The sequence below is a fragment of the Sminthopsis crassicaudata genome, chromosome 5 (genome assembly GCF_048593235.1).
Source record: "Sminthopsis crassicaudata isolate SCR6 chromosome 5, ASM4859323v1, whole genome shotgun sequence".
NCBI lineage: Eukaryota > Metazoa > Chordata > Mammalia > Dasyuromorphia > Dasyuridae > Sminthopsis > Sminthopsis crassicaudata.
Genome location: NC_133621.1, coordinates 56612559 through 56640011, shown reverse-complemented (window position 1 = coordinate 56640011; position 27453 = coordinate 56612559). Strand labels below are relative to the sequence as shown.

Genomic DNA, 27453 nt, shown 5'->3' with positions numbered 1-27453 from the left:
AGATTCAGTTGGCGGGCCTGGAGATACTTCTGTGCTCCTCTTTATATGGGTAATGACTACTTTAATGCTACAGACCGGGGTGGCTTCTTGGCCTACAGAAGCTTTCCCGCTGGGGCCAATTAGAGGAGCTGTCAGAGACAACTTTGGGGAATGAATTGGATCCAGTGGATGGGACTCGGTATACATTGGTGTTCTTCTTCTGAGGAACACTGACTCCTTTAAAGGCACGGACTTGGAGAGCTTCTTGGAGTGGAGGACCTTCATCCTGAGGCCAATTGTCAGATGGTTTGGAGACAACAGTGTGGGGTGTCTTGGACACATTGGGCAGTGCTGGGGAAACCTTGGCCATCCTCTTCTGAAGTGTACTCACTCCTTTGATGGCAGAGCCTCGGATGGCATCTTTGAGTCAAGGACTTTCTCCCGGGGGCCAAGGAAGAGGTTTGTGGAATGTATTTGGCCCACTCAGTAGGCCAGTAGCACCTGGCATATTTTGCTGGTCCTCTTCCATAAAGCACTGACTCCTTTGGTGGCACTAACAAGACTGGCTTCTTGGGCTGCAAAAGCGCCTCCCTGGGCCCAATTGAAGGAAGGTTCTCTTGGACTCAGTGGGCAGTGCTGGGGATACTTAGGTTCTCCTCTTCCATGGAGTCCTCAATGGTTTGATGGCACTAACTGGGCTGGCTGCTTAGTTTGATGGACCACCTCCCTGCACCCAATTAAAGGAGGGTTCAGAGAGATCTCTGGGAGATGGCTTGGATTCATTGAGCACTGTATGAGATATTTTGGCGGTCTTCTTCCAAAGAGCACTGAACCTTTTAATGGCACATTTTGTGGTGGCTTCTTTGGCTGCAGAAGCTTCTCCCTGGGGCCACACAGAGGAGGGTTCAAGCCTAGTCTCAGAGGAAGTCTTGTAATCTATGCCCAGCTTGGAATGGACTTTTGATGTCCTCTTCACAGCAGCATTGACTGCTTGGCCAGGAGAGGCCAGGGTGGCTTTTGGGTGACTTTCAGGGGAAACAGCGGGTAATGGTTGCATCATGATTGAAGGAAATGCCAGGATATTGTTGGAATGGTGCAAGATGGCTCCTCACCCAGGATGGGCCCCCAATGTCCTCTGCCTCCATTTTTGGTCTGCCAAGAATGCCATCATCCTGGCCCTAAAGGGCCACAGCTTGAGCATTGCTTCTCTTTAAAGAGGTTGCAATTTGTTGAGGTGGACTTTGGAAAATCACCAGCTTTGCCTTCTCGAATGGGTTCTTGTGCTACTCCTGGACCAAGTCTGTGAAAGAAGAAAGCACCATATGAGCAAATGGGAAGGAATCAGGCAAGAGACTGTGGGAGGGAAAGAGAGCAATGGTACAGGGATAATGACCTACCAATATTGATAACTGGCCTTTGGAGGACAACTGTTCCCTAGTCAACATGTCCTCCTTCATTTTATATTTGGAGGAAGCCCAAGAGACACTTTCCTGCCTTCCAATTTTTGTGGTAACCCCATTATTTGAACAGAGTTGTTTGTATGGAGCCACCTCCTTAGACTGGAATCTCTCTCAGGCCAGAACCCACCTTGAGCTTTCATATACACCCAGTGCTTACTATGAAGCTTGGTGCACAGTAGATAATCAATGTTTATTGACTGTAGCCACCACTTATTCTTCCCTCTTTCTTTGGCTTTCAAACTCTCTGCATTCTGGTTTCTCACATAGTCAAGTTTTACTAATTAAAAAGTCAAATTATTCTCATGATCTCCAAAGTTAAAAAGAGAATGCATTGTTTTCTTTTTATAGATACATTTGATGTTTTACCCAATTTAAATTCAAGAAATATCCTTTTTCAGATGTTTTTTTTTTAATTTTTTGCTTCCTAGATTCTTTCCTTTATTCCCAAGCACTATTAAGAAAGTATATTTACAATTTTTCAAAACATTTCCATAAAATTTGACAAAAAATTTAGTTCTTGGGGGGCGGAGCCAAGATGGTGGAGAAGACACATGCAACATTCTAAACTCCTCCCATACCATCATTACTAATTACCAAATTCAGCAGCAAAAATAATGCTTGACTGATAAAATTCACAAAGATTAGAAGTGCAATAATTTACCAGCCAAAGATTATCTGTAAGATTGCCAGAAAAGGTTTATCCTGAGTGGAGGAGCAGGCCAGCTTAAATAGGGAGATAGAAGGTGATGCTAGTCTATTGAGTTTACCAGGGTGGGTTGGTCATTATCACTGGAAAATTTACAAGAAGGACTCTACCACAGGCTGGCTGCTCTGCTTTGGTAGCAAAGCATTAGAGCAGCAGAGAAAAAGGCAGTTTGTACTATAAAAAAACACCAGAATCTAACAAGATCTGGCTACACACACCCCAAACTAGATATGACTCACCACAGACCACAGCACAGCTGTGTAGCTGCATTCTGTAGAATAGGAATTTTCCTAAAGCAGTCACAAATCTGCCAGGAAGGGGGTCTCAGCCCAGGGTACTATCTAACCTGAACAAGGAAGGGTTGGGCCTGGGGTACCAGAACTTCCCCAGTGCAAATGCCCTCCCCAGGGCTGAGAAACTTCCAGCCTGGTGCATGGATCTTCCCGAGGTTGTTGCTAATCCCAACTACAGGATCCTGCCTAGGGCAATGACTTTTGCTGCTCTGCCTCTAGCCTCAGGGTAGTCCTTAATCCTCCCTGCAAGGCCCTTCCTTCACAAGGCAGCTCCATAACTCGGCCTCTGTTACCCATGGCAGAGACACTTCAAGTGGGGAACTTCTTCCATAGCCCTTCTGCAGCTTGATACTCTTTGTAGCCCATTTGCAGGATAGGTACTGTCAATATATCTCTCCCTGCTCTGCAGAGAAAGCTGGGAAGCTCTTTGCCCTGAAGGAAGACCATAAGGGCTTTAAAAGTGAATGAACAAATATATAAATAAAGGGACCATTAATGGCTTCTATACAAAAAGAGAATGGGTTTTCAACCCAAAGGAGACAAATAGCAGACAATCTTCAGGCAAAAAGCTAAAGAAGAATGTAACCTGGTATCCATAATACAAGGCTGTCCTAGAAGGAATTATAAAAAATCTTAAAAGAGAGCTGCAAGAAAAATGGGGAAAGGAAAGAGAAGCTATGTAAGATAGTACAGAAAAGCCATATAACTCACTTAAGGAAAAATTGATAATTTGGGGATAAAAGCAACTTACTGAAATGTGAATAGGAAAAGGTAAAGCACTGCCAGGAAAGTAGGATTTGTGAATTCAACAAGAAAAAGGACTCCCAAGAAAGTAGGATTTGTGAATTGGAAAAATAAAATAACTGGGTTAAAAAAAAAAAAAAAGAGTGAAATTGAAAATAATTCCATTGATCAAATCAATTCATTTAAATACTCAATTGAACATATAAAAAAGTGAAAAAAAAAGCTAATGACAAACATAACTCATTAAAAATCAAAACTGAACAAATAGAAATCAATGATTCATTAAGACATCAAGAATCAGTCAAGTAAAACAAAAAAAAATAAATAAATAAAAATAAATGGCAAATATCTACTTTGTAAAACAAAAGACTGGGAAAATAGGTCTAGGAGAGGTAATCTGAGGATTATTGGACTTCCTGAACATTATGGTGAAATAAAAAGCCTAGATATACATTTACAGTAAATCAAAAAGAACTGCCCATATGTAATAGAAGGTAAAATGAGCATTGAAAGAATCCCTCAAACACCCTCAGCAACCGACCCTACAACAAAAACTCCAAGGAATTTACATTTCAGAACTATCAGACTAAGGAAAAATATTCAAAGCAACCAGAAAAAAAATCTGATAGTTGGGGGGCACAATAAGGACCTTTGGAGAAAACTGAATGGAGACAGAAAGGTATATAATTACTTCTCAGCAGTTCATGGAACCTATATAAAAATTGCTGCTTTATTAGGACATAAAGACCTCAAAATTAAAGGCAGGAAGGCAGAAATAGTAAATGAATTCTGTTCAGTAATGATGCAATAAAATCTTCATCCAAAAAAAGCTAGGGATAAATCGATCAAAAAGTAATTAGAAACAAAATAGCCTCATCTTAAAGAATGATTGGGTGAAACAGCAAATTATTAACACAATTTGATCCAAGAAAATGACAAAAATGAGAAATCATAACCAAAATTTGTGGGATGTAGCCAAAGCAGAAATGAGGGAAAATGTTACATGTCTATAAGCTTACTTGAAATAACATAGGTAAAGAGAAGATCAATGAATTGGGTTAGCAACTTAAAACACTCAAAAAAAAGCCCAAATTAAAAACCCTCAATCAAATACTATATTTCAAATTCTAAAAAAAAAAGAAAAATTAATATTGAAAGTTTAAAAAACCGAATTTTTTGTTGCACAGGAAGAATTGGATTCAGAAGGTAAAAATAACAGTTTACATTCATTTCCCAGTGTTCCTTTTCTGGATGTAGCTGGTTCTGTCCATCATTAATCAATTGGAATTGGATTAGCTCTTCTCTATGTTGAAGAAATCCACTTCCATCAGCATACATCCTCGTACAGTATCATTGTTGAAGTGTATAATGATCTTCTGGTTCTGCTCGTTTCACTCAGCATCTGTTGATGTAAGTCTCTCCAAGCCTCTCTGTATTTCTCCTGTTGGTCATTTCTTATAGAACAATAATATTCCATAACATTCATATACCATAGTTTGCCCAACCATTCTCCAATTGATGGACATCCATTCATCTTCCAGCTTCTAGCCACTATGAAAAGGGCTGCCACAAACATTTTGGCACATACAGGACACTTTCCCTTCTCTAGTAGTTCCTTGGGGTATAAGCCCAGTAGTAGTATGGCTGGGTCAAAGGGTATGCACATTTTGATAACTTTTTGGGCATAATTCCAGATTGCTCTCCAGAATGGTTGGATTCTTTCACAACTCCACCAACAATGCATCAGTGTCCCAGTTTTCCCACAGCCCCTCCAACATTCATCGTTATTTGTTCCTGTCATCTTAGCCAATTTGACAGGTGTGTAATGATACCTCAGAGTTGTCTTAATTTGCATTTCTCTGATCAATAGTGATTTGGAACACTCTTTCATATGAGTGGAAATAGTTTTAATTTCATCATCTGAAAATTGTCTGTTCATATCCTTTGACCATTTATCAAATGGAGAATGGCTTGATTTCTTATAAATTAAAGTCAATTCTCTGTATATTTTGGAGATGAGGCCTTTATCAGAACCTTTAACTGTAAAAATTTTTTCCCAATTTGTTACTTCCCTTCTAATCTTGTTTGCATTAGTTTTGTTTGTGCAGAAACTTTTTAATTTGGTGTAATCAAAATGTTCTATTTTGTGATCAATAATGGTCTCTAGGTCTCCCTTGGACACAAACTCCTTCCTCCTCCACAAGTCTGAGAGGTAAACCATCCCATGTTCCTCCAATTTATTTATGATTTCGTTCTTTATGCCTAAATCTTGGACCCATTTTGATCTAATCTTAGTATGTGGTGTTAAATGTGGGTCCATGCCTAGTTTCTGCCATACTAATTTCCAGTTTTCCCAGCAGTTTTTGTCAAATAATGAATTCTTATCCCAAAATTTGGGATCTTTGGGTTTGTCAAAGATTAGATTGCTATTTTTATTCACTATCTTGTCCTGTGAACCTAACCTATGCCACTGATCAACTAGTCTATTTCTTAGCCAATACCAAATGGTTTTGGTGACTGTTGCTTTATAATATAGCTTTAAATCAGGTACACTTAGACCACCTTCCTCTGACTTTTTTTTTCATTAGTTCCCTTGCAATTCTCGACCTTTTATTCTTCCATATGAATTTTGTTGTTATTTTTTCTAGGTCATTGAGATAGTTTCTTGGGAGTCTGATTGGTATAGCACTAAATAAATAGATTAGTTTGGGGAGTATTGTCATCTTTATTATATTCGCTCGGCCTATCCAAGAACATTGAATGTCTTTCCAATTATTTAAATCTGACTTTATTTTTGTGGCAAGTGTTTTGTAATTTTGCTCATATAATTCCTGACTCTCCTTTGGTAGATATATTCCCAAATATTTGATACTATCGACTGTTATTTTGAATGGAATTTCTCTTTGTATCTCTTGCTGTTGGATTGTGTTGGTAATGTATAAAAATGCTGAGGATTTATGTGGATTTATTTTGTATCCTGCGACTTTGCTAAAATTCTGAATTATTTCTAATAGCTTTTTAGCAGAGTCTTTGGGGTTCTCTAAGTATACCATCATGTCATCTGCGAAAAGTGACAATTTGATTTCTTCATTTCCTACTCTAATTCCTTGGATCTCTTTCTCGGCTCTTATTGCCAAGGCTAGAGTTTCTAGTACTATATTGAATAGTAATGGTGATAGTGGGCAACCTTCTTTCACTCCTGATCTTACAGGGAAAGGTTCTAGTTTATCACCATTACATATGATGTTTACTGAAGGTTTTAAATATATGCTCCTTATTGTTTTAAGGAATAGTCCATTTATTCCTATACTCTCAAGCATTTTTAGTAGGAATGGATGTTGGATTTTATCAAATGCCTTTTCTGCATCTATTGAGATGATCATATGGTTTTTATTAATTTGATTATTAATATGGTTAATTATACTAATAGTTTTGCTAATATTAAACCAGCCCTGCATTCCTGGAAATTATCCCACTTGGTCTTAGTGTATTATCCTGGGGATGATTTTCTGAAGTCTATTTGCTAATATCTTATTTAAGATTTTAGCATCAATATTCATTAAGGAAATTGGTCTATAGTTTTCTTTCTCAGTTTTCGATCAACCTGGTTTAGGTATCAGTACCATGTCTGTGTCATAGAAGGAATTTGGTAGGACTCCTTCAATCCCTATTTTTTCAAATAGTTTACATAGCATTGGAGTTAGTTGTTCTTTAAATGTTTGGTAGAATTCACCTGTAAATCCATCTGGTCCTGGGGACTTTTTCTTAGGAAGTTGGTTAATAGCTTGGTCTATTTCTTTTTCTGAGATGCTACTATTTAGACTACTTACTTCTTCCTCTGTTAATCTGGGCAAGCTATATTTTTGAAGGTATTCTTCCATTTCATTTAAGTTATCGAATTTATCGGCATAAAGTTGAGCAAAGTAGCTCCTAACTATTGTTCTAATTTCCTCTTCATTAGTGGTGAGTTCACCCTTTTCATTTTCAAGACTATCAATTTGCTTTTTCTCTTTCCTTTTTTTAATCAGGTTTACTAAGGGTTTGTCTACAAAAAAACAAAAGCAGGAAGTGGCAGAAAAGTGTTCTTTGCAACCTCTTCTAGGAAAAGCTGTCAGGAGGAGTCACATTTATTTTTTTTATTTTAATAATTTTTATTATATATATATGTATATATATATATATACATATATATTTATAATATTATCCCTTGTATTCATTTTTCCAAATTATCTCCCCCTCCCTCTATTCCCTCCCCCCGATGACAGGCAATCCCATACATTTTACATGTGTTACAATATAACCTAGATACATGTGTGTAAATACCATTTTCTTGTTGCACAATAAGCATTAGATTCCGAAGGTACATGTAACCTGGGCAGAAAGATATTAGTGCAAATAATTTACATTCACTTCCCAGTGTTTCTTTTCTGGGTGTAGCTACCTCTGTCCATCATTGATCAACTGGAAGTGAGTTGGATCTTCTTTATGTTGAAGATTTCCACTTCCATCAGAATACATCCTCATACAGTATTGTTGTTGAAGTGTACAATGATCTTCTGGTTGTGCTCATTTCACTCAGCATCAGTTGATGTAAGTCTCTCCAGGCCTCTCTGTATTCCTCCTGCTGGTCATTTCTTAAAGAGCAATAATATTCCATAACCTTCATATACCATAATTTACCCAACCATTCTCCAACTGATGGACATCCATTCATCTTCCAGTTTCTAGCTACAACAAAAAGAGCTGCCACAAACATTTTGGCACATATATGTCTCTTTCCGCTCTTTAGTATTTCTTTGGGATATAAGCCCAGTAGTAGCACTGCTGGGTCAAAGGGTATGCACAGTTTGATAGCTTTTTGGGCATAGTTCCAAATTGCTCTAAAGAATGGCTGGATTCTTTCACAACTCCACCAGCAATGATTTAGTGTCCCAGTTTCCCCACATCCCCTCCAACATTCATTATTATTTGTTCCTGTCATCTTACCCAATCTGACAGGTGTGTAGTGGTATCTCAGAGTTGTCTTAATTTGCATTTCTCTGATCAGTAGTGATTTGAACACTCTTTCATGTGAGTGGATATAGTTTCAATTTCTTCATCTGAGAATTGTCTGTTCATATCCTTTTCCCATTTATCAATTGGAGAATGGGTCGGTTTCTTATAAATTAGTGTCAGTTCTCTATATATTTTGGAAATGAGACCTTTGTCAGAACCTTTGCTTTTAAAAATATTTTCCCAATTTGTTACTTCCCTTCTAATCTTGTTTGCATTAGTATTATTTGTACAGAAACTTTTTAGTTTGATGTAATTAAAATCTTCTATTTTGTGATCAATAATGATCTCTAGTTCTCCTCTGGTCATAAATTCCTTCCTCCTCCACAAGTCTCTTCCTCTAATCTATTTATTATCTCCCTCTTTATGCCTAAATCATGGACCCATTTTGATCTTATCTTGGTATATGGTGTTAAGTGTGGATCCATATCTAATTTCTGCCATATTAATTTCCAGTTTTCCCAACAGTTTTTTCCAAATAATGAATTTTTATCCCTACTGTTGGTATCTTTAGGTTTGTCAAAGATTAGATTGCTATACATGTACCCTTTTTTGTCCTTTGTATCTAATCTGTTCCACTGATCTACCGGTCTATTTCTTAGCCAATACCAAATGGTTTTGGTGACTGCTGCTTTATAATATAGCTTTAAATCAGGTACACTTAGACCACCTTCCTCTGACTTTTTTTTCATTAGTTCCCTTGCAATTCTCGACCTTTTATTCTTCCATATGAATTTTGTTGTTATTTTTTCTAGGTCATTGAGATAGTTTCTTGGGAGTCTGATTGGTATAGCACTAAATAAATAGATTAGTTTGGGGAGTATTGTCATCTTTATTATATTCGCTTGGCCTATCCAAGAACATTGAATGTCTTTCCAATTATTTAAATCTGACTTTATTTTTGTGGCAAGTGTTTTGTAATTTTGCTCATATAATTCCTGACTCTCCTTTGGTAGATATATTCCCAAATATTTGATACTATCGACTGTTATTTTGAATGGAATTTCTCTTTGTATCTCTTGCTGTTGGATTGTGTTGGTAATGTATAAAAATGCTGAGGATTTATGTGGATTTATTTTGTATCCTGCGACTTTGCTAAAATTCTGAATTATTTCTAATAGCTTTTTAGCAGAGTCTTTGGGGTTCTCTAAGTATACCATCATGTCATCTGCGAAAAGTGACAATTTGATTTCTTCATTTCCTACTCTAATTCCTTGGATCTCTTTCTCGGCTCTTATTGCCAAGGCTAGAGTTTCTAGTACTATATTGAATAGTAATGGTGATAGTGGGCAACCTTGTTTCACTCCTGATCTTACAGGGAAAGGTTCTAGTTTATCACCATTACATATGATGTTTACTGAAGGTTTTAAATATATGCTCCTTATTGTTTTAAGGAATAGTCCATTTATTCCTATACTCTCAAGCATTTTTAGTAGGAATGGATGTTGGATTTTATCAAATGCCTTTTCTGCATCTATTGAGATGATCATATGGTTTTTATTAATTTGATTATTAATATGGTTAATTATACTAATAGTTTTGCTAATATTAAACCAGCCCTGCATTCCTGGAAATTATCCCACTTGGTCTTAGTGTATTATCCTGGGGATGATTTTCTGAAGTCTATTTGCTAATATCTTATTTAAGATTTTAGCATCAATATTCATTAAGGAAATTGGTCTATAGTTTTCTTTCTCAGTTTTCGATCAACCTGGTTTAGGTATCAGTACCATGTCTGTGTCATAGAAGGAATTTGGTAGGACTCCTTCAATCCCTATTTTTTCAAATAGTTTACATAGCATTGGAGTTAGTTGTTCTTTAAATGTTTGGTAGAATTCACCTGTAAATCCATCTGGTCCTGGGGACTTTTTCTTAGGAAGTTGGTTAATAGCTTGGTCTATTTCTTTTTCTGAGATGCTACTATTTAGACTACTTACTTCTTCCTCTGTTAATCTGGGCAAGCTATATTTTTGAAGGTATTCTTCCATTTCATTTAAGTTATCGAATTTATCGGCATAAAGTTGAGCAAAGTAGCTCCTAACTATTGTTCTAATTTCCTCTTCATTAGTGGTGAGTTCACCCTTTTCATTTTCAAGACTATCAATTTGCTTTTTCTCTTTCCTTTTTTTAATCAGGTTTACTAAGGGTTTGTCTACAAAAAAACAAAAGCAGGAAGTGGCAGAAAAGTGTTCTTTGCAACCTCTTCTAGGAAAAGCTGTCAGGAGGAGTCACATTTATTTTTTTTATTTTAATAATTTTTATTATATATATATGTATATATATATATACATATATATTTATAATATTATCCCTTGTATTCATTTTTCCAAATTATCTCCCCCTCCCTCTATTCCCTCCCCCCGATGACAGGCAATCCCATACATTTTACATGTGTTACAATATAACCTAGATACATGTGTGTAAATACCATTTTCTTGTTGCACAATAAGCATTAGATTCCGAAGGTACATGTAACCTGGGCAGAAAGATATTAGTGCAAATAATTTACATTCACTTCCCAGTGTTTCTTTTCTGGGTGTAGCTACCTCTGTCCATCATTGATCAACTGGAAGTGAGTTGGATCTTCTTTATGTTGAAGATTTCCACTTCCATCAGAATACATCCTCATACAGTATTGTTGTTGAAGTGTACAATGATCTTCTGGTTGTGCTCATTTCACTCAGCATCAGTTGATGTAAGTCTCTCCAGGCCTCTCTGTATTCCTCCTGCTGGTCATTTCTTAAAGAGCAATAATATTCCATAACCTTCATATACCATAATTTACCCAACCATTCTCCAACTGATGGACATCCATTCATCTTCCAGTTTCTAGCTACAACAAAAAGAGCTGCCACAAACATTTTGGCACATATATGTCTCTTTCCGCTCTTTAGTATTTCTTTGGGATATAAGCCCAGTAGTAGCACTGCTGGGTCAAAGGGTATGCACAGTTTGATAGCTTTTTGGGCATAGTTCCAAATTGCTCTAAAGAATGGCTGGATTCTTTCACAACTCCACCAGCAATGATTTAGTGTCCCAGTTTCCCCACATCCCCTCCAACATTCATTATTATTTGTTCCTGTCATCTTACCCAATCTGACAGGTGTGTAGTGGTATCTCAGAGTTGTCTTAATTTGCATTTCTCTGATCAGTAGTGATTTGAACACTCTTTCATGTGAGTGGATATAGTTTCAATTTCTTCATCTGAGAATTGTCTGTTCATATCCTTTTCCCATTTATCAATTGGAGAATGGGTCGGTTTCTTATAAATTAGTGTCAGTTCTCTATATATTTTGGAAATGAGACCTTTGTCAGAACCTTTGCTTTTAAAAATATTTTCCCAATTTGTTACTTCCCTTCTAATCTTGTTTGCATTAGTATTATTTGTACAGAAACTTTTTAGTTTGATGTAATTAAAATCTTCTATTTTGTGATCAATAATGATCTCTAGTTCTCCTCTGGTCATAAATTCCTTCCTCCTCCACAAGTCTCTTCCTCTAATCTATTTATTATCTCCCTCTTTATGCCTAAATCATGAACCCATTTTGATCTTATCTTGGTATATGGTGTTAAGTGTGGATCCATATCTAATTTCTGCCATATTAATTTCCAGTTTTCCCAACAGTTTTTTCCAAATAATGAATTTTTATCCCTACTGTTGGTATCTTTAGGTTTGTCAAAGATTAGATTGCTATACATGTACCCTTTTTTGTCCTTTGTATCTAATCTGTTCCACTGATCTACCGGTCTATTTCTTAGCCAATACCAAATGGTTTTGGTGACTGCTGCTTTATAATATAGCTTTAAATCAGGTACACTTAGACCACCTTCCTCTGACTTTTTTTTCATTAGTTCCCTTGCAATTCTCGACCTTTTATTCTTCCATATGAATTTTGTTGTTATTTTTTCTAGGTCATTGAGATAGTTTCTTGGGAGTCTGATTGGTATAGCACTAAATAAATAGATTAGTTTGGGGAGTATTGTCATCTTTATTATATTCGCTTGGCCTATCCAAGAACATTGAATGTCTTTCCAATTATTTAAATCTGACTTTATTTTTGTGGCAAGTGTTTTGTAATTTTGCTCATATAATTCCTGACTCTCCTTTGGTAGATATATTCCCAAATATTTGATACTATCGACTGTTATTTTGAATGGAATTTCTCTTTGTATCTCTTGCTGTTGGATTGTGTTGGTAATGTATAAAAATGCTGAGGATTTATGTGGATTTATTTTGTATCCTGCGACTTTGCTAAAATTCTGAATTATTTCTAATAGCTTTTTAGCAGAGTCTTTGGGGTTCTCTAAGTATACCATCATGTCATCTGCGAAAAGTGACAATTTGATTTCTTCATTTCCTACTCTAATTCCTTGGATCTCTTTCTCGGCTCTTATTGCCAAGGCTAGAGTTTCTAGTACTATATTGAATAGTAATGGTGATAGTGGGCAACCTTGTTTCACTCCTGATCTTACAGGGAAAGGTTCTAGTTTATCACCATTACATATGATGTTTACTGAAGGTTTTAAATATATGCTCCTTATTGTTTTAAGGAATAGTCCATTTATTCCTATACTCTCAAGCATTTTTAGTAGGAATGGATGTTGGATTTTATCAAATGCCTTTTCTGCATCTATTGAGATGATCATATGGTTTTTATTAATTTGATTATTAATATGGTTAATTATACTAATAGTTTTGCTAATATTAAACCAGCCCTGCATTCCTGGAAATTATCCCACTTGGTCTTAGTGTATTATCCTGGGGATGATTTTCTGAAGTCTATTTGCTAATATCTTATTTAAGATTTTAGCATCAATATTCATTAAGGAAATTGGTCTATAGTTTTCTTTCTCAGTTTTCGATCAACCTGGTTTAGGTATCAGTACCATGTCTGTGTCATAGAAGGAATTTGGTAGGACTCCTTCAATCCCTATTTTTTCAAATAGTTTACATAGCATTGGAGTTAGTTGTTCTTTAAATGTTTGGTAGAATTCACCTGTAAATCCATCTGGTCCTGGGGACTTTTTCTTAGGAAGTTGGTTAATAGCTTGGTCTATTTCTTTTTCTGAGATGCTACTATTTAGACTACTTACTTCTTCCTCTGTTAATCTGGGCAAGCTATATTTTTGAAGGTATTCTTCCATTTCATTTAAGTTATCGAATTTATCGGCATAAAGTTGAGCAAAGTAGCTCCTAACTATTGTTCTAATTTCCTCTTCATTAGTGGTGAGTTCACCCTTTTCATTTTCAAGACTATCAATTTGCTTTTTCTCTTTCCTTTTTTTAATCAGGTTTACTAAGGGTTTGTCTACAAAAAAACAAAAGCAGGAAGTGGCAGAAAAGTGTTCTTTGCAACCTCTTCTAGGAAAAGCTGTCAGGAGGAGTCACATTTATTTTTTTTATTTTAATAATTTTTATTATATATATATGTATATATATATATATACATATATATTTATAATATTATCCCTTGTATTCATTTTTCCAAATTATCTCCCCCTCCCTCTATTCCCTCCCCCCGATGACAGGCAATCCCATACATTTTACATGTGTTACAATATAACCTAGATACATGTGTGTAAATACCATTTTCTTGTTGCACAATAAGCATTAGATTCCGAAGGTACATGTAACCTGGGCAGAAAGATATTAGTGCAAATAATTTACATTCACTTCCCAGTGTTTCTTTTCTGGGTGTAGCTACCTCTGTCCATCATTGATCAACTGGAAGTGAGTTGGATCTTCTTTATGTTGAAGATTTCCACTTCCATCAGAATACATCCTCATACAGTATTGTTGTTGAAGTGTACAATGATCTTCTGGTTGTGCTCATTTCACTCAGCATCAGTTGATGTAAGTCTCTCCAGGCCTCTCTGTATTCCTCCTGCTGGTCATTTCTTAAAGAGCAATAATATTCCATAACCTTCATATACCATAATTTACCCAACCATTCTCCAACTGATGGACATCCATTCATCTTCCAGTTTCTAGCTACAACAAAAAGAGCTGCCACAAACATTTTGGCACATATATGTCTCTTTCCGCTCTTTAGTATTTCTTTGGGATATAAGCCCAGTAGTAGCACTGCTGGGTCAAAGGGTATGCACAGTTTGATAGCTTTTTGGGCATAGTTCCAAATTGCTCTAAAGAATGGCTGGATTCTTTCACAACTCCACCAGCAATGATTTAGTGTCCCAGTTTCCCCACATCCCCTCCAACATTCATTATTATTTGTTCCTGTCATCTTACCCAATCTGACAGGTGTGTAGTGGTATCTCAGAGTTGTCTTAATTTGCATTTCTCTGATCAGTAGTGATTTGAACACTCTTTCATGTGAGTGGATATAGTTTCAATTTCTTCATCTGAGAATTGTCTGTTCATATCCTTTTCCCATTTATCAATTGGAGAATGGGTCGGTTTCTTATAAATTAGTGTCAGTTCTCTATATATTTTGGAAATGAGACCTTTGTCAGAACCTTTGCTTTTAAAAATATTTTCCCAATTTGTTACTTCCCTTCTAATCTTGTTTGCATTAGTATTATTTGTACAGAAACTTTTTAGTTTGATGTAATTAAAATCTTCTATTTTGTGATCAATAATGATCTCTAGTTCTCCTCTGGTCATAAATTCCTTCCTCCTCCACAAGTCTCTTCCTCTAATCTATTTATTATCTCCCTCTTTATGCCTAAATCATGGACCCATTTTGATCTTATCTTGGTATATGGTGTTAAGTGTGGATCCATATCTAATTTCTGCCATATTAATTTCCAGTTTTCCCAACAGTTTTTTCCAAATAATGAATTTTTATCCCTACTGTTGGTATCTTTAGGTTTGTCAAAGATTAGATTGCTATACATGTACCCTTTTTTGTCCTTTGTATCTAATCTGTTCCACTGATCTACCGGTCTATTTCTTAGCCAATACCAAATGGTTTTGGTGACTGCTGCTTTATAATATAGCTTTAAATCAGGTACACTTAGACCACCTTCCTCTGACTTTTTTTTCATTAGTTCCCTTGCAATTCTCGACCTTTTATTCTTCCATATGAATTTTGTTGTTATTTTTTCTAGGTCATTGAGATAGTTTCTTGGGAGTCTGATTGGTATAGCACTAAATAAATAGATTAGTTTGGGGAGTATTGTCATCTTTATTATATTCGCTTGGCCTATCCAAGAACATTGAATGTCTTTCCAATTATTTAAATCTGACTTTATTTTTGTGGCAAGTGTTTTGTAATTTTGCTCATATAATTCCTGACTCTCCTTTGGTAGATATATTCCCAAATATTTGATACTATCGACTGTTATTTTGAATGGAATTTCTCTTTGTATCTCTTGCTGTTGGATTGTGTTGGTAATGTATAAAAATGCTGAGGATTTATGTGGATTTATTTTGTATCCTGCGACTTTGCTAAAATTCTGAATTATTTCTAATAGCTTTTTAGCAGAGTCTTTGGGGTTCTCTAAGTATACCATCATGTCATCTGCGAAAAGTGACAATTTGATTTCTTCATTTCCTACTCTTAATTCCTTGGATCTCTTTCTCGGCTCTTATTGCCAAGGCTAGAGTTTCTAGTACTATATTGAATAGTAATGGTGATAGTGGGCAACCTTGTTTCACTCCTGATCTTACAGGGAAAGGTTCTAGTTTATCACCATTACATATGATGTTTACTGAAGGTTTTAAATATATGCTCCTTATTGTTTTAAGGAATAGTCCATTTATTCCTATACTCTCAAGCATTTTTAGTAGGAATGGATGTTGGATTTTATCAAATGCCTTTTCTGCATCTATTGAGATGATCATATGGTTTTTATTAATTTGATTATTAATATGGTTAATTATACTAATAGTTTTGCTAATATTAAACCAGCCCTGCATTCCTGGAAATTATCCCACTTGGTCATAGTGTATTATCCTGGGGATGATTTTCTGAAGTCTATTTGCTAATATCTTATTTAAGATTTTAGCATCAATATTCATTAAGGAAATTGGTCTATAGTTTTCTTTCTCAGTTTTCGATCAACCTGGTTTAGGTATCAGTACCATGTCTGTGTCATAGAAGGAATTTGGTAGGACTCCTTCAATCCCTATTTTTTCAAATAGTTTACATAGCATTGGAGTTAGTTGTTCTTTAAATGTTTGGTAGAATTCACCTGTAAATCCATCTGGTCCTGGGGACTTTTTCTTAGGAAGTTGGTTAATAGCTTGGTCTATTTCTTTTTCTGAGATGCTACTATTTAGACTACTTACTTCTTCCTCTGTTAATCTGGGCAAGCTATATTTTTGAAGGTATTCTTCCATTTCATTTAAGTTATCGAATTTATCGGCATAAAGTTGAGCAAAGTAGCTCCTAACTATTGTTCTAATTTCCTCTTCATTAGTGGTGAGTTCACCCTTTTCATTTTCAAGACTATCAATTTGCTTTTTCTCTTTCCTTTTTTTAATCAGGTTTACTAAGGGTTTGTCTACAAAAAAACAAAAGCAGGAAGTGGCAGAAAAGTGTTCTTTGCAACCTCTTCTAGGAAAAGCTGTCAGGAGGAGTCACATTTATTTTTTTTATTTTAATAATTTTTATTATATATATATATATATATATATATATATATACACATATATATTTATAATATTATCCCTTGTATTCATTTTTCCAAATTATCTCCCCCTCCCTCTATTCCCTCCCCCCGATGACAGGCAATCCCATACATTTTACATGTGTTACAATATAACCTAGATACATGTGTGTAAATACCATTTTCTTGTTGCACAATAAGCATTACATTCCGAAGGTACATGTAACCTGGGCAGAAAGATATTAGTGCAAATAATTTACATTCACTTCCCAGTGTTTCTTTTCTGGGTGTAGCTACCTCTGTCCATCATTGATCAACTGGAAGTGAGTTGGATCTTCTTTATGTTGAAGATTTCCACTTCCATCAGAATACATCCTCATACAGTATTGTTGTTGAAGTGTACAATGATCTTCTGGTTGTGCTCATTTCACTCAGCATCAGTTGATGTAAGTCTCTCCAGGCCTCTCTATATTCCTCCTGCTGGTCATTTCTTAAAGAGCAATAATATTCCATAACCTTCATATACCATAATTTACCCAACCATTCTCCAACTGATGGACATCCATTCATCTTCCAGTTTCTAGCTACAACAAAAAGAGCTGCCACAAACATTTTGGCACATATATGTCTCTTTCCGCTCTTTAGTATTTCTTTGGAATATAAGCCCAGTAGTAGCACTGCTGGGTCAAAGGGTATGCACAGTTTGATAGCTTTTTGGGCATAGTTCCAAATTGCTCTAAAGAATGGCTGGATTCTTTCACAACTCCACCAGCAATGATTTAGTGTCCCAGTTTCCCCACATCCCCTCCAACATTCATTATTATTTGTTCCTGTCATCTTACCCAATCTGACAGGTGTGTAGTGGTATCTCAGAGTTGTCTTAATTTGCATTTCTCTGATCAGTAGTGATTTGAACACTCTTTCATGTGAGTGGATATAGTTTCAATTTCTTCATCTGAGAATTGTCTGTTCATATCCTTTTCCCATTTATCAATTGGAGAATGGGTCGGTTTCTTATAAATTAGTGTCAGTTCTCTATATATTTTGGAAATGAGACCTTTGTCAGAACCTTTGCTTTTAAAAATATTTTCCCAATTTGTTACTTCCCTTCTAATCTTGTTTGCATTAGTATTATTTGTACAGAAACTTTTTAGTTTGATGTAATTAAAATCTTCTATTTTGTGATCAATAATGATCTCTAGTTCTCCTCTGGTCATAAATTCCTTCCTCCTCCACAAGTCTCTTCCTCTAATCTATTTATTATCTCCCTCTTTATGCCTAAATCATGGACCCATTTTGATCTTATCTTGGTATATGGTGTTAAGTGTGGATCCATATCTAATTTCTGCCATATTAATTTCCAGTTTTCCCAACAGTTTTTTCCAAATAATGAATTTTTATCCCTACTGTTGGTATCTTTAGGTTTGTCAAAGATTAGATTGCTATACATGTACCCTTTTTTGTCCTTTGTATCTAATCTGTTCCACTGATCTACCGGTCTATTTCGTAGCCAATACCAAATGGTTTTGGTGACTGCTGCTATATAATATAGCTTTAGATCAGGTACACTTAGACCACCTTCCTCTGAGTTTTTTTTTCCATTAGTTCCCTTGCAATTTTCGACCTTTTATTTTTCCATATGAATTTTGTTATTTTTTCTAGGTCATTGAAATAGTTTCTTGGGAGTCTTATTGGTATAGCACTAAATAAATAGATTAGTTTGGGGAGTATTGTCATCTTTATTGTTTTCGCTCGGCCTATCCAAGAGCACTGAATGTCTTTCCAATTATTTCAATCTGACTTTATTTTTGTGGCAAGTGTTTTGTAATTTTTCTCATATAATTCCTGACTTTTCTTTGGTAGATGGATTCCCAAATACTTTATACTCTCAACATTTGTTTGGAATGGAATTTCTCTTTGTATCTCTTGCTGTTGCATTTTGTTAGTGATATATAAAAATGCTGAGGATTTTTGTGGATTTATTTTGTATCCTGCCACTTTGCTGAAATTTTGAATTATTTCTAATAGCTTTTTAGCAGAGCCTTTGGGGTTCTCTTGGTATACCATCATGTCATCTGCAGAAAGTGATAGTTTGATTTCCTCATTTCCTACTCTAATTCCTTGAATCTCTTTCTTGGCTCTTATTGCCGAGGCTAGCGTTTCTAGTACTATATTGAATAGTAATGGTGATAGTGGGCAGCCTTGTTTCAGTCTTGATCTTACTGGGAAAGGTTGCAGTTTATTTCAATTGCATTTTATGCTTACTGACTGTCTTAAATATATGCTCCTGATTATTCTAAGGAATCGTCCATTTATTCCTATACTCTCAAGAGTTTTTAGTAGGAATGGATGTAGGATTTTGTCAAATGTTTTTTCTACATCTATTGAGATGATCATGTGGTTCTTTTTAATTTGATTATTAATATGGTCAATTATACTAATAGTTTTCCTAATATTAAACCAGCCCTGCATTCCTGGAATAAATCCTACTTGATCATAGTGTATTATCCTGGAGATGATTTTCTGAAGTCTTTTTGCTAATATCTTATTTAAGATTTTAGCATCAATATTCATTAAGGAAATTGGTTTATAATTTTCTTTCTCAGTTTTCGCTCGACCTGGTTTAGGTATCAGTACCATGTCTGTGTCATAAAAGGAGTTTGGTAGGACTCCTTCATCCCCTATTTTTTCAAATAATTTATATAACATTGGGGCTATTTGTTCTTTAAATGTTTGGTAGAATTCACATGTGAATCCATCTTGTCCTGGGGATTTTTTCCTGGGGAGTTGATTAATAGCTTGTTCTATTTCTTATTCTGAAATGGGACTATTTAAGCAATTTATCTCCTCCTCTGTTAATCTAGGGAGCCTATATTTTTGGAGGAAGTCATCTATTTTGATTAAGTTATCAAATTTATTGGCATAAAGTTGGGCAAAGTTACTCCTTATTATTTCTCTAATTTCCTCTTCATTGGTGGAAATATCCCCCTTTTCATTTATAAGACTAACAATTTGATTTTCCTCTTTCTTTTTTCTGATCAAATTTACCAAAGGTTTATCTCTTTTATTGGCTTTTTCATAAAATCAACTCTAGGTTTTATTTATTAATTCAATAGTTTTTTTTACTTTCAATATTATTGATTTCTCCTTTTGATTTTTGTATTTTAAGTTTAATTTTTGGTTGGGGGTTTATAATTTGGTCTTTTTCTAGCCTTTTATGTTGTAAGCCCCAATTCGTTAATCTTCTCTTTCCCTGTTTTCTTCAAAGAAGCCTCTAAAGATATAAAATTTCCCCTTATTACTGCTTCAGCTGCATCCCAAAGATTTTCGTATGGTGTTTCATCATTGTCATTATCTTGGGTGAAATTATTGTTTCTATAATTTGCTGTTTCACCCAATCATTCTTAAAGATGAGATTATTCTTTTTCCAATTACTTTTTGGTCTATTTACCCCTAAATTTTTACTGAATGTAGCTTTTATTGCATTGTGATCTGAGAAGAAGGCATTTATTATTTCTGCCTTCCTACATTTAATTTTGAGATCTTTATGTCCTAATATATGGTCTATTTTTGTATAGGATCCATGAACTGCTGAGAAGAAAGTATATTCCTTTGTATTGCCATTCAGTTTTCTCCAAAGGTCTATCATACCTACTTTTTCTAATGTTCTATTTAATTTTTTAATTTCTTGTTTGTTTTGTGGTTTGATTTGTCTAAATCTGAGAGTGCAAGGTTAAGATCTCCCACTATTATAGTTTTACTGTCTATTTTTTCTTGCAATTCTCTTACCTTTTTCTTTACAAAGTTAGATGCTATACCACTTGGTGCATATATGTTTAGTATTGATATGGCTTCATTATTTATGGTACCTTTCACCAGGATATAGTTTCCTTCCTTATCTTTTTTAACTAGATCTACTTCTGCTTTTGCTTGATCTGAGATAAGGATAGCTACCCCTGCTTTCTTGGCTTTACCTGAAGCATAATAGGCTCTGTTCCAACCTTTTATCTTTACTCTGTATGTATCTCCCTGCTTTAAGTGTGTTTCCTGCAGACAACACATTGTAGGGTTCTGATTTTTGATCCAATCTGCTATCCGTCTCCATTTGATGGGAGCGTTCATCCCATTCACATTTACAGTTAAAATTACTAATTCTGTATTTCCTGCCATCATATTATCCCCAGATTATGCTTTTTCCCTTGACCCCCCTTATCCCCGTCCCCGATATTTAATTTACAGACCCCCCTTGTGACGCACAACCCTCTTTTTTTTTTTAGTATCCCTCCCCCCTCCCTCCAAGTCCCTTCACTTATTCTCCTTTTCCTTTTCCCTTTTCCTCTCCCCCCTTTTAATGAGGTGAGAGAAAATTCTCTGAAAAACAAATATGTTAATTATTTACTCTTTGAGCCTCTCCTGATGAGAGTAAGATTCACACAATGATTCTCCCCCTCACTAAATTCCCTCAGATATGGTGTATTTTCTATGCCTCTTCCTGGGATGTAGTTTCCCTCTTTTTATCATTCCTTCCCCTTTTTCTGCAACAACCTCCTTCCCTTTACTACACCCCCCTTTTTTTCTTTTATATCAGTAAAATCAAATTATCCTTGAGTACTTTTTATATACCCACAACAGAGTTACAGTTCTCAAGGGTTCTGTGTACCTTTTTCTGTTTCTCTTCAGTCTTGTGGATGTAGATCAATTTTTTTGTTTAAGTCTGGTTTTTTTCTTAGAAACATATAGAATTCCTCTATTTCATTGAATGACCATCTTCTTCCATGGAAAAAGATGCTAAACTTAGCTGGGTAGTTCATTCTTGGTTGCAGTCCTTGATCTTTTGCCTTACGGAATATCAGGTTCCAGGCCCTTCTATCTTTTAATGTGGAGGCAGCCAGATCTTGTGTGACCCTTATTGTGACACCTTGGTATTTAAATTGTTTTTTTCTAGCTGCTTGCAGGATTTTCTCCTTTGTGTGGTAATTCTGCAGCTTAGCCACAAGATTCTGTGGTGTTCTTTTTGTAGGGTCTTTTTCAGAAGGAGTTCAATGAATTCTTTCCACATCTACTTTCCCTTCTGTTTCTATTATCTCTGGTCAGTTCTCTTTGATAATTTCCTGTAAAATAGAATCTAGGCTCTTTTTTTGGTCATAGTTCTCTGGAAGTCCAATGATCCGCAGATTATCTCTCCTAGATCTATTTTCCAGGTCTATAGATTTTCCCAGTAAGTATTTGAAGTTGTTCTCCAGCTTCTCATTTTTTTTTGTTTTGTTTGACTGATTCTTGAGTTCTATGTGAATCATTCATTTCTATTTGTTCCATCCTGACTTTTAAGGAGTTATTTTCTTCTTTCACAGTTTTTAGTTCTTTTTGTAAATGCCCAATTTCGTTTTTAAATGAATTATTTTGCTCTATGGAATTTTTTCCATTTCCCTAATTTTTTTTGAGAATTATTTTCTTTTTCCAATTCAGAAATTCTATTTTCTTGAGACTTTTTTATCTTTTCCAATTCAGAAATCCTACTTTCCTGTGATTTTTTAACCTTTTCTAATTCACAAATTTTGTTTCCCTGCATCTCCTGTGAATTTATTTTTTCCAACTCCAATTTCAGGACGTTGTTATTCTCTATCATAGCTTCCCTATCCTTTCCCCATTTTTCCTCAAACTCTCATAACTTTTTAATAGTCTCTTCTAGGAGAGAGTTATGTGATGGGGGTTAGGAATCGTTCCCCTTTAGGTTGTTGTCTGCTGACTCTCTGCTGTTAACTTCCTCGGGGTTGGATACCCGCTCTTTCTCTGTGTAGAAGGAATCTATAGTTTTTCTGGCTTTTTTGTTCATATTTACAAAATCTTTTGGGGTCTGTCCCTGGGGTAGGAAATTATTTATTTACTTCTTTACCAGCTTCCTACCAGACTGGATGGATGCAGCAGCTCTTGCACCTGAGCTAAGATAGAGCTCTGGGAGAGAGTTCCCCACCCCCTCCCTTGAAGTGCCTCACAGGTGACTAGCACTGCTGTGCCCTGAGGGCGCTGTGTTTTAGTGGCTTCCCTGAGATTGAGATTGAACAGTAAATATGGCACAAAGCCTAGCCTATGCGTCCCGGTGGGGCGTGGATGTCTGCAGCAGGTGAGGTGAAAAGCCCCTGCGCTCAAACTGGAAGTGTCGCCAGAAACCGTGGTCCGTGGTTCAAAGGTTCCGCTTCTCTGGGACTTCCTGGAGCTGAGTTCCACTTCCTCCAGCTGTCCTCTGAGGACAGTCTGTTTTTAGTCTCCTCAGTATTTGAAGTCTGCTCTCTTTCCATACAGAAGCTGTCAATGGTTAGAGCCCTTTTGAATTTTTTGTTTATTTTGTCAAGAGTGGAATGGAAGAAAACAAATTGACAAGAGAAACAATTGGTCTGTTTTGGGGGGGGGATGGGGCTGGATGGTGTTAATGGGCTTCCTCTACAGACTGGGGGTAGGGCAGCAGAGAGCCACTACCAGAACAGCGATGGCTGAGCTGCGTCTGCGCTCTGAGGCTCTGAGAACTCTGAATCCAGCTCCAGGCAGTGTGTGTTGCCTTGGGCCATATCCACCCACTTGTCAAACTCTTAACTATTCTCAGGTGGGAGCTGAGGCCACACCCCCTGGTGCCTAGATCTACTGAGTCACCCCCAGGGTCCTGGAAAATCTAATCTATCTGAATTTTTAAAGTATTTTAGATTTCTCTTCTGAACTGCTATATTATAAGCAGAGAAGAGCTAACAGCCTGTGCCAGATTCCTTTATCTCAGTGGCTTCTCTGATCCCAGAGCCCTTCCCAGCGCAATAGGCACAGTATGCTAGCACCCAGCCATCTGTGCTGGCCTCTCTTCTTCCTCCCCTGGGGACTGACCTTTTCTGTTGAAACTCCAGATTCTCTTCAGCTGGTAAGTCGTGCTTCCAGTCCTTGTGGTATCTATCAGTCCAGTGCTACTTCTGAGGCTGATTTGTCTAATTGGTTGTGAGGGAGTAAGGACGTTCACAGAGTCGTGTGTTTCTTCTCCGCCATCTTGGCTCCTCCCCCTCCAAAATCAGGAGTCACATTTATGATAGGTTTGTCTATCTCCTCAGTCTTCCTCTGAGTGGGGTTCTTAGCAACCCCCACAGTAACTTCAGTTTGTTGATTCTATTTTAGTCACATTTGATCCTTGCATTTTTCATCTAATCATCAGAGTTGTTTCCTCAAGACAGCAAATAATGAGATCCCACTGATTTGGCAAAGCTGGAATCACCGGATCCCTGATTCTGCCACTCAGCACACCCATCCTCTCTGGTGTCGCTTATATGTCACCCATTGCCCCTCCTCAGTCCGCACCCCACTAGCCCAGGTCAGTAACTTGCCCCTTTTAGGTTGAAACACTTCCAGGAGATGAGATCAGGACTGCTCTTTTTTTGGTCAAAATTTCCAGGTAGTTCATTTCTTCAATTGTCTATTCTCATCTTTCCTGAAGATCTGTCTTTTAAGTTTTATTTCACTTTGTTCAATTTGTTTTCAATTTTTCCAATCTTGTAATTTCTTGGTTATACCACACTTCTATGGCTTCCCATTTCAAATATTCATTTATCAAAACCTTATTTTCATCTGGATACTCCATTCCTCCTTTAGAAGTTTGTTTTCCTTGTTTCATAAGCTTATGGTTTTTCTTAGAAGGATTTTTTTGAGATAATTTTTTCTCAATTTCTTTTGATTTTTACATTCTTTTTTCAGTACTCCATATTTTCTTTGCGTATGCAACCATTACACGTTATTCTTTGGGGCAAAATATTTTTTTACATCCTCTAAAAATGAAATCTCTGATCTTCCCTGTTCCAATAGCATGTTTCAATGGTGGGGGGTTCTTTGCAGGTGCATTTTTAAAAATAGGAATGAGTGTGAAGCTGCTCTAATTGATGTGTGTGGGGAAAGTTCCTTAAGCTCCCCTTCAATGTCACTCTCTGAGCACGCACCCCAAAGACTCTGTCCAGGAAAGGCAAACGCTTTAAACAGGAAGCCCAAAGCAAAAGCTCCCTTCACATGCAAGGAGCAGCTGCCCACATCATCCCAGGCCTCTGCATCTGTCCCCATGGGGACCTGGTTGCTCCACTCCAGGACAATATCCTAAGGCTTACAGTGGCACAGCTGCCCCCCCTGCCATCAAAGTCAGCCCAGCTTCACTCAGGCTTCCAGGACTCAGTCCTCAACTTGAAAAGAAAGTCTTAGAGATGAAAGTCTCTGTGCTTCCTGCTGAGGATACAACCACTTTTAGATTGGCCAGGAGTGCCCACTTGTTTCTGTGGATTTAGCCTGGCGGTGTTGCCACTTTACCGGGCTTCATCCCTACCTCCATGGCTTTTTTTTTCTTTTTTTTTTTTTACAGCTTTCAGACTTATGTGTGAAGGACCCATCTGTGCTATCCCAACTCTAATATTAATTTCTTTATTTTTGCTCATTTGCAGATTTGTTTCTTTTTCGGGGAGAAATCAGGAGAGCTCGATGAGCTTCTGTTAATCCACCAATCTGTAAATTTTCTAAAAAGGCCCCAAATGCACTATGTTTTCCACAGCCTATCTCCTGGGGCCTTTGCTCAGAGTTCTTGGTGACCAGGCTCGGCGAAGGTTGAGACCGGGGGGACGAGGTTAGCTGGACTTCGACCGACCCCTCCCAGGGGCCACTGGTTTGGGGAGGACATGCTGGAGTAGCAATTTGAGTCCCAGCATTTTCTTCCTGGGTCCAGTTACAGGAAGATTGGAAGATAATTTCACGCAATGCCTTGGACAAACTTGGCAGACCTGGGGATCCTTCTGTGCACTTTTTTATCCCAGTTATAATTACTTTGATGCCACAGAACGGGGTGGCTTCCTGGCCTGAAGCAGCTTCCCCCTGTGGCCAATTAGAGGACCTGTCAGACACAACTGTGGGGAATGTCTTGGATCCAATGGGTGGGCGAGGGTTTACAGTGGTCGTCTTCCTGTTCCGAGGAGCACTGAAACCTTTCACTTGGAGGGCTTCTTGCAGTGGAAGATCTTCATCCTGGAGCCAAACATCACAGGGATTAGACACAACTTTGTGTGGTGTCTTGGACACATTGGGCAGTGCTGGGGAAACCTTGTCCATCCTCTTCCGAAGTTCACTGACTCCTTTAATGGCACAAGCTCTTATGCCTTCTTCGGCTTGAGGAATTTCTCCCTGGGGCCCCTGGGAAGAGAGTATACTGGAGAATGTATTTGCTACAGTCGGCAGGCCTGGGGATGATTTGGTGCTCCTCTTTCCTAGAGTTCTGACTACTTTGATGGCCCGTACTGGGCTGGCTGCTTGGGGTGGTGGACCTTCGCCCTGAGCCCAATTGAAGGAGGGATCATCGAGATCTCTGGAAGATGTCTCTAATTCACTCAGCAGTGCCGGGAAAACTTTGGCTGTTTTCCTCCAAAGAGAACTGAATTTCTGCATGCCACATTTTGGGGTGGCTGCATGGGTTGGTGGACCTTCTCCCTGGGCCAAATTCAAGGAAGGTCCAGATAGGTCTCTGGGACATAGCTTTGATTCACTCAGAAGTGTCGGGGATACTTTGGCTGTGGTCTTCCAAAAACGACTGATCTTTTTGTTGTCACATTTAGGGGCCGCTTCTTTGGCTGCAGAAGATTCTCCCTGGGACCACACAGATGAACGTTCAAGCCCAGTCTCAGACAATGTTTGGCATTCTGTGGCCAAATGGATTTTGAATGTTCTCTTTGGAACAGCATTGACGGCTTGGCCAGGATAAGCTGGGGTGGCTTTTCGGAGACATTCAGGGGTAACAGGAAGTAATGGTTCCATAACGATTGAAGGAAATAGAATGGTATTGTTAGGAGTGGTGTAAAAAGAACTCCTCACCCAGGATGGGCCCCCAACGTCCTTTGCCTCCATTTTTGGCCTTCCAGGAATGCCGTGCTTTTGGCCCTCAAAGTCCAGCCCTTGCATTCCGTGAGGGGGACCTCGGAAAATCAGCGATTTTGCTTTCCCCAATAGGCTCTTGTGTTGATCCTGGACAAAGTCTGTGAATGAAGAAGGCAGCATATGAGCAAACGGGAAGGAATCAAGAAAGTGACTGTGTGTGGGAAAGAGAGCAATAGCACAGGGAGTATGACGTACCCATAGTGATAACTGGCCTTTGGAAGACAACTTTTCCCTAGTCAACATGCCCTCCTATATTTCATACTTGGAGGAAGCCCAAGAGACACTTTCCTGCCTTCCAATTTTTGTGGTAACCCCATTATTTGAACAGAGTTGTTTGTATGGAGTCACCTCCTTAGAATGGAAGCTCCTTCAGGCCAGAACCCACCTTGAGCCTTTTTATACACCCAGTGCTTGTTATGGAGCTTGGTGCAGAGTAGATAATCAATGTTTATTGACTGTAACCACCACTTATTCTATCCTCTTTCTTTGGCTTTGAAACTCTGGATTCTGGTTTCTCACACAGTCAAGTTTTACTAATTGAAAAGCAAAATGATTCTCATGATATCCAAAGTTAAAAAGTGATTGCATTTTTTCTTTTTATAAATACATTTGACATTTTACCGAATTTACATTCAAGAAATTCCTTTTTCATTTTTTTTTTTTGTTTTCTAACCTTTTTCCTTGATTCCCACCTACGATTAATAAACTGCATTTACAA

General features: G+C 37.3%; 1 long non-coding RNA gene across 1 annotated transcript; it reads left to right on the top strand.

The window, feature by feature from the left end:
* LOC141542458 (uncharacterized) lies at positions 1–27357 on the top strand. The gene is made up of 2 exons (XR_012482164.1): positions 1–438; positions 26417–27357. It is a non-coding gene; the product is annotated as an uncharacterized LOC141542458 (long non-coding RNA).
* The last annotated feature ends 96 nt before the right edge of the window (positions 27358–27453 follow it).